At 55.5% G+C, this 8339-nt stretch overlaps 1 long non-coding RNA gene across 1 annotated transcript; it reads right to left on the reverse strand.

Moving 5' to 3' along the window:
* Positions 1-3491: 3491 nt before the first annotated feature.
* On the reverse strand, positions 3492-8339 carry LOC116544075. Its single transcript, XR_004265801.1, has 2 exons — positions 8120-8339; positions 3492-3814 (listed from the first exon to the last, which is right to left on the reverse strand). It is a non-coding gene; the product is annotated as an uncharacterized LOC116544075 (long non-coding RNA).

Below are 8339 nucleotides of genomic sequence, written 5' to 3' on the forward strand. Positions count from 1 at the left end.
CTTTGTCTCTACTAAAAAATACAAAAATTAGCCAGGCATGGTGGCGAGCACCTGTAATCCCAGCTACTCAGGAGGCTGGGGCATGAGAATCACTTTAATCTGGGAGACACAGGCTGCAGTAAGCTGAGATCTCACCACTGCACTCCAGCCTGGGCGACAGAATGAGCCTTTGACCCAAAAAAAATAAAAGGCGGGGGGTGGGGAAAGGATGGGGAGGGGCATAAGGGAAGGTCTCTCTGAGAAGGTCACTTTTTTTTTTTTAAAGAGACAGGGTCTTGCTCTGTCACCCAGGTTGGAGAGCAGTGGCACCATCAGAGCTCACTGCAGCCTCCATCTCCTGGGCTTAAGTAATCCTCCCACCTCAGCCTCCAGAGTAGCTGGGTCTCCAAGCATGTACCACCACGCCCAGCTGATTTTTATTTTTGTAGAGAAGGGGTCTTGCCATGTCGCTCAGACTGATCTCAAACTCCTGGGCTCAAGCAGTCATCCCACCTACATCTCCCAAAATGCTGGGATTACAGGCATGAGCCACGGTGCCCAGCCACAGATAACATTTGATCAGAGCACTGGGGGAAGTGAAAGTGGGAGTGATGGAAATATCAGAGGAAAGAGTATGCTCGGGAGAGGGAGCAGCGTGTGCAAAGGCCCTGGGGCAGGACCGAACATGGCACACTGGAGGAATAGCAAGATCCAAGAGCGAGTTGGGGGGCAGGAGCCGAGGTCTGAGAGGGAACAAGTTGGGGCCACTGACAGTGTCCCCTGATCCTGAATGAGTGGGAGTCATTGCAGGGCTCTGGGCAGAGGCGTGCAGGAGCTGACTAAAGTTCCAACAGGACCACGCCGCTACCATGTGAAGAATGAATTCCAGAGGGCAGGAGTCAGGGAGACCCACGAGGAGGCTGCTGTGCCATCCAGGCAGGCAGTGCCAGTGGTGCAGTGGAGGTAGAAGGAAGGTGGATTGCTGAGATATGAGACAGAGGAGGAACTAAGGGTCAGGAATAATCCCAAGGCTTTTGGCCTGAGCAAGCGAAGGGAAGACGGACGTGAGATGGGGTTTGTGACTGGCTGAGGTGGACCTTCCCACTGATCATCCACGTGGAAAGGTGGCACAAGCTATTGGCTGGACAGGTCTAGGTTTTGGGAGAGAAGTCCAGGCTGGTGTGGGCACCTGCCATATGAGTCCCCACATCCTGCACATGGTAGGTCTTCAGTAAACGCCTGCTCATCAGGCCTGCACAGGACACATTGCTGGCCACAGCCCAGCTCCCAACTTCCAGGAGAGGTGGACAAGGGGCCCAGGCCCAATCACAGAGAGCCACACCCTGAGATGCACGGGGGCACCACCAGCATTTCTTGGGTGGCCCTGTGGAGGGCGAGCTGGGAAGGCCTCTTGGGCGAGGTGGTGGAAATCTTGGCAGATGGAGATGGGCGTTCTGGGAAGGCCGGAAAGTGGAGGAGGAAGGCCCAGGGGAGCCGAGGTTAAGTGGACACTGCAGGAGCCCAACCTGGTTTCAATCTGGGCTCTGGGACTGTGACCCAGACACTTCACCTCTGAGGCCTCCACTGCTGACAGGACACTAGCTGTCCCCCTTCATGGGCTTTTGTGGGGATCAAGTGAATTAATCCATGGAAGCTGCACGGAACAACACGAAGGCAGGTGCTCGATAAACGTCACCTGCCTGTTAGCATTGCATCCGAAGCTGCCTGGGAGAGGGACAGAGCACGGGGAAAAGGGACAGCACATGAGGCCTGGGGACCCAGAAAACGCAAGGGCTTCATTTTCTTTGGGTGATCAGAGTCAGGAGTAGATGTTCCCATCCGTCCTTGATTAGCCGCTGCCTGTGCTTGGCTTGGTACACCTGCTCCCATCCTAGACCAGGGGGTCCTAGCCAGCAACCCGCCTCCTGGGCCCCCGGTGCACTCATACAGCTAATGCTTGGTCATTCCAGGCCTTCTGAGGCTGTTCATCCTCACAGCAGCCTCGCGTGTGAGGCTGGTCCTATTATTATTGTTGTTTGACAAGTGAGGACACCAAGGCACAGTGAATGTCACAGGGATCAATGTCGTCTTGCAGGTAGCACGTGACAGAGCCAAGCTGCAAGCCTGGGCTGGGGATTCAACTCCAGAATCCACACTGGCTGCTCCCAGCTATGAGAATGGCCTCGGAGCCCTTTGAGGGTGGCTGGGCATTGTGTGACACATGCAGCACTACTGTTCCCAACAGGCAGGGGGAGGGTCATCGTGCCCACTTTCTGGGAAAGAAACGGAAAGGTGGTGTGACTTGCCCAGGGCCCCGCAGCTTGCCCCTGGAGCAGCTGGGTCCTCAGCCCAGGTCTGGGACTTCCTCATGCTGGGTGCTTGGCAGGCACAACACACAGAATCTTGTACTTCCTTGCACCCGAGCCTACTTCCAAGGCAAATACTGAGGCCCCCCTCAGCCTGGAGTTATTTCTGAGATCTTTGCTCTCTTTTGAGGAGGAAGAAAATGAATTTCCCCTCCCAGGCCTCATGTCCCAGGTCCCTTTACTTTCTTTTTTTTTTTTTTTTTTGCAGACCGAGTCTTGCTCTGTCACCAAGCTGGAGTGCAGTGGTGTGATCTCAGCTCACTGCAACCTCCGTCTCTGGGTTTAAGCAATTCTCCAGCCTCAGCCTCCTGAGTAGCCGGGTCTACAGGCACATGCCACCATGCCCAGCTAATTTTTGTATTTTTGGTAGAGATGGCGTTTCACCATGTTGGCCAGGATGGTCTCGATCTCCTGACCTCGTGATCAGCCCGCCTCGGCCTCCCAAAGTGCTGGGATTACAGGCATGAGACACCTCGCCCAGCCCTCCCTTTTTATTTTTGAAATGGAGTCTCGCTCTTTCACCAGGCTGGAGTGCAGTGGCATGATCTCGGCTCACTGGAACCTCTCCCTCCTGCCTCAACCTCCCGAATAGCTGGGATTACAGGCATCTACCACCAATCCTGGCTAATTTTTTGTATTTTTGGTAGGGGTTTCATCATGTTGGCCAGGCTAGTCTGGAATTCCTGACCTCAAGTGATCCACCCTCCTCAGCCTCCCAAATCACTGCGACAATAGGCATGAGCCTCCACACCCAGCCCCAGGTCCCTTTACTTCTGTCCCTCTCTTGACCTTCTTCTTTCAAAGAGGTTTTTCATCCCAAGAAATGCCTGGCCCACGGGTCCTTGTTCCACCCTACTGACAGCCAGTCATCCCCTGAGCCCAGCCAGGAGGCTGAAAAGCTTTACTGCATCCTCTTAAGGGCTCCCCAGCCAAGAAAACCAGCAAAGGGGAGTACTGTGTCTACAGACCGGTGAGGTCCAGGGTCGCTCCATAAAAATGGATTCCTGGAAAAACATAAACCAGCAATTTACCCTGTGAATTTTATTGGCCTTAAAAAAAAAAGCTATCTCATTTGAATAATGAAGAGAGATAAACCATTCCTAGCTCCTCTTTTATTAGTGAATAAGGACACAAACACTCAACAGAAACGGAATGCTCACAAAGCTTCAGGTCCGATTTATTAGCCACTTTAGTTTCATAAAACTCAGCATTTCTATTAAAATAAAATGATGTCCAAAAGGTTTGCTTGTTTTTAAGAAAATTACATTTAATACAGGGCAAGACTTCATTGTGTTTTTTTTTTTAAACAAAGCTCAGATTCTCCTGACTTCATGCCTGTTACTATAGCTGGAGGGAAACCGATTTCAGAATCCATCCGATATGTCGGATTTCATTGTGGCATCCACTTCATCGCTCAGCAGCCAGCCATGATGTCATAAGCCCATAAGATTTCCGGTAGGGGGAAAACGCTGGGGAATTGGAAAGAATGGATGTTTCTTACCAAGGAAGGCAGGGGAAGGGGCCGGGTGTGTTTGGGAGGAGAAGCCGCGCAGCTGGTGGGGGACAGGAGCAGCCTCAATGTTTGTGATATTAAACGTCAGGCAGAAACCTGAAAACCCCAGCTACCCAGATGTTTTCTCAATATCCAGATGTCTGGCACGGAGCAGACCATCCTCCCGCCTCCCAGAAGGTGCTCAGCATTTGGGCTTCGACCTCAGGTCTCCGTTGAGCGCACACTGCCAGGAGCTGTACATCCTCGCGGCTGCCCACCCTTGGGTTTGGGATTTTTTTTCTCAATCTTTACACAGGGATGACAGGAGTAACTAGGTCCAGATTTTTAAAAGCTGTTGAAGTAGTGATGTGAGAAGTTCAGTCCCTGGAATTAGCTTCCACAGAATACGCTATGTAAGCCAAAAAGGAGGAAAAAAAAACCCTCAGCCAACACACACACACACAAACATATGTGACTCTTAAGCCATAGGACTTAAAAACCCAAAACAAAACCAGCAAGTCTGAGAACCAGGGCTGGAGACCCACACTGAGCAGCGCGGAGCCCTCCCCCAGGAGCACGCTTCCCCCCAAATCAGAGACACCGCACAGCTTTGTTCTTCCTGACAAAGCCGCTAGCTTCCAGGGAGCCGACAGTTGCCAACAAAAGCAGAGGGTAGAACTCATTTACACGCAGACGGGACTGCAGGAGCCATCAAGTGCAGACATGGAAATGGTTTTGCCTGGGAGCCCTGCCTCTCTGAGACTGGCAACGGGGACCCCTGGAGCCTGGGGAGCCTCACAGGTCACAGATGGAGCAGGGTCCTGACCTCCTGGTGGCCTGGCTAAGCATCTGCCCCATGGAGGCCACCTCCTAAGCTTGTGACATCACAGCTAATTGCCCCTGAAAATAAGCCAGGAACTGCAGGCCCCTCAGGGCTGCAACCCTGAGACTTCACTGGGAGCCAGGAGGAGAGAGAGCTGGGGTGGGGCCATCACCAGTTAAAACCCAGTGCTCAGATAACAAGAAAGAAGTGGTTGAGGGGGACAATATCCACTCTAGTGGGGAGAGGGCAGGAAGATGTGGGGGTGCAGCTGGGGGCTAAGGGTGGGGCATTTGTGCTCTCATCTCCTACCACAATCCCCCGGGCTTTACAGATGAGGACACTGAAGCCAGGGGTGGCTGAATGGCCTACCCAGGGTCACCAGGCTAATTAGCAGGACAGCCAGTGCAAGGGAACAGAAAACACAGGTCTGGCACTGCACAGGGCTCCCCTGAACTGATCTCATTTAATCCATGCTGCACTCTGTGAGGGAGGGATTATTCTTAACCTCAGTTTCCAGAGGAGCCAGTGGAGGCACAGAGAGCTCAAGTAATTTGCCCAAGGTCACACAGCTCATGCTTAGCAGAACTTGGCCTGAACTTCTAGTCACCTGATTCTGAATCCTGTGTTCTCTCTGCTGGGTAGGGGAGGCAGGTGAGATTTAACTCGGAGTTGAGTTGTGAATCTGATTTAAATACATATTTAAATGCTGCTGATCCCCACAGAACAGAAGGGAGTAAATCATTGCAAATTAATTTTTTTAAAAGCCATCCAGGCAGGAGGCTGGCTGGCTGGGTGGGTGGGTGGGGAGGCTGCTTTATTCCATCCCCGCCAGAGCCTGAATAAAGCAGGTTGACTGTCTCTCTAGCTTCGCGTGGCGGCCACTCAAAGCTCCTGAAGTGGAGCAGTGGCAGGGTGGGAGACTGGAGAGAAGCTTTGTTAAGCAGCTATGAGGGCTTCATCTGCCCCAGGAAGGGTGCCAGGCACACGGGTCCGATGGAGCCAGGGAAGGGAGGATTCACCACATACAGAAACCACGCCAAAAAAAAAAGAGTCAGTTCCCCTGAGCCAAGCTCCTACTTTCCAGCTGAGGTTTCAATGAGCCGTGGGTCAACTAAGCGGCAATCGCTGGCCCGGAGACCTGACTCGGTCAGAGTGGTGCTGCCCAGGGCCCTGCCCACCAGGATGGGGGAGGACAGGCAGTCACTGTGGTCCTGTATCCCAGCTACCCTGGGAGCCCTGTCGGCCACCACCTTCTCCCAGAGCAGCATTTGAAGGAGACAAGTCTTCAAGAACTGGTACAGAAGAAAGACCGGGCAGGCAGGTCTGAGCTCAGGGAACAGGACAAGCGCCTGCACCGGGCCTCCCCTGGCTGGTCCACTCTCCCTCCAGCCAGCCAGCCTTGGCGCTGCAGTGGCCAGGCCGTGCCAGGCCTTATCCCTGCACAAGGCCTGCTGGTTTCTTTTACTTTGTTTCTGTGAACGGCAAATGGGGTGTGGAGCCCAGGACTTGGGCCAGGGAAGGGGAAAGAAAAGTTTCTGCCATGTGGATGCTTGACCTGGCTGAGCTGCTCTTGTTTTTCTGGGGAAATCCTACCCATCTTTTATTCACTTTGCCTACCATCCACCCAGAAGAGATTTGAGTCATGCCCTCCTGGCACTTACAATTGATAGGGGGAGCTAAACATTGACCATGTACACTTTTATGTAATGGCATAAAAGTGTCCATGAAGGGGGTGGTCCCCATACTATGAGAGTTCATCATAGTGGAATTGTCAAGTCAGGGAGGTCAGGGAAGACTTCCTGGAGGAGGCGACAATGGTGCCGGGGCCCCAGGGATGGGGAGTGTTAATCGCTCTGACTCACTGTCCCCCTTGCAGAGTCCCTCTCTGATCTCCTCCTAAGGTCGCCTCCCCTCCCCTCCCCTGGTCCCCTTCTCGACTGTCTGTTGTTCACCTATGTCTCTGCCCTGGTCTGGAAGCCCTGTGAGGGCAGGGGTGGGGCCTTAGTCACAGCTGAATTGCGCATGCCCGGTGCATAGTAGGTGTGCCGGACCCCCTGTGCTGGTCTTTAGCAACTATTTGTGACTATTTGTTGATCAAAAGAATAAATGACATGTGCAGAAGGCCCTGTAGTGGGAAGAATCCCAGGACAGGAGGATGTGGGAGTAGAAACGGGGGCAAAGGGACAGAGGGTAATGGGAGATGAGGCTGAACCGCCCTAGAAACGTGGATATCTCCTCCAGCCAAGGGAAACACTTCCGCCCTTTCCCTGTGGCAGAGGCTGCGGTAGGGGGTCTTCCTTCCCCTAGAGGAGAAAGTGTCGCATAACTACACTGCCCCACCCGCTGCGCTCCAGGCACCGCACCCCTGGGCACGAAGCAGGTGGGCACTAGCACCCCCTGCCCAGTACTCTCTGTCACCAGCTTCCCTCCTCCGTGCATTCCCTCACCCAGTGCTGCGGGGCCACCGGGAGCCACAGAGAGGGAGTGGGCTCCACTCCGAGCAGATCCGAGGGTCTCAATCCAGGGCTTCCCTGCGCCCCAGCCCCAGGTCTCACGTGCACCACCCCCATGGCTGGCACCCTTTCTCTTCACTGAGGCGGAAGTGGAAGGAGAAGAGGAGCCAGGACAAATGGGGTTTGAGTCCCTGGGTCTGATCACCAGCGTGGGACGGGTGCCAAATTGGCCTCTCCGCCCCTCTGATTCCTCACAAGTGAGGTGGAGGCTTCCCAGGCTTCCCCGGAGCCAGAGACAGAGTGGGCGCTTGGCGATCCCGTCTAAAAGACTCAAAATGAGACCCCTCTGGTCTCGCTCTGTCGCCCCAAATCCCTCTCCCGCCTCAGCTGCAGCTTCTGCAGCTCCCGAGGAAGAGGGCACCTGAATTTCAGCCTCTGAGACTGGAGTTTGGAGTTCGCTCAAGGAGCTTCCGCCTTGGGAGGCGGCAGAGACCCTACAGGTGGGACCCGTCCCCGCCCCAGCTGTGCGCCTCGCCCCTCGGAGGCGCGGCTCCGCCTGCACCCAGACCCTTCCTCCCCGCCAGCCCGCTCAGCGCGCTCCGGAAAACTTTCCGCGTACGGAACCCGCCCGCGTCTACACCTGCTCGCGGTGCAACCGCAAGCGCGCGTCTACACGGTCTCATCTGCCTCCGGGTTGCTGGAGGTTGCCTCGGTCACGGGTCCGCGTCTCCACAGGCTCACCAGCGGCAAGTCCTCGGGACTGCCGACCTTGGCCTTGGGGATCCGTCTCGACCACCCCCGGATTCGGAGGCGCCTCGGCGGGACCACCTGTGCTGGTCTACAGCGCCTCGGCAGCCCCGGCTCGAGGGCCGTGCCTGCACCACCCGTGGCTCTCGAGACCCTTCAGAGTGCGGACCCGGCCGAGACCCCGCGGAGCCGCTGCCCGTGGCTGGTGCTCGCGGTCGCCTCCCATCCCTTCCGCAGCGAAGTCGCCCGGGCTGCTTACCTGGCCCGCGCCCTCACGCTCCAGTCCTGGCTGCGCCGCAGCCTCTCTCACACATTTTACGGTACCGTCGATGGCGAAAGAAAATGTTGTAAATCCTCCTGCGGCCACGTGGCTGTCCCTCCACCCGCTCCTCCCTTTTTCTGGCCCTCAGGACAACACGGCCCCGCGGCCGGCCGGTGGCCACGGGGCTCCAAGCGAACCAGGCCGGTCGCGGCGGGGC

This window comes from Sapajus apella, unplaced genomic scaffold (assembly GCF_009761245.1).
Source record: "Sapajus apella isolate SASKATOON/1434 unplaced genomic scaffold, GSC_monkey_1.0 scaffold205, whole genome shotgun sequence".
In the NCBI taxonomy this organism is placed as follows: Eukaryota; Metazoa; Chordata; class Mammalia; order Primates; family Cebidae; genus Sapajus; species Sapajus apella.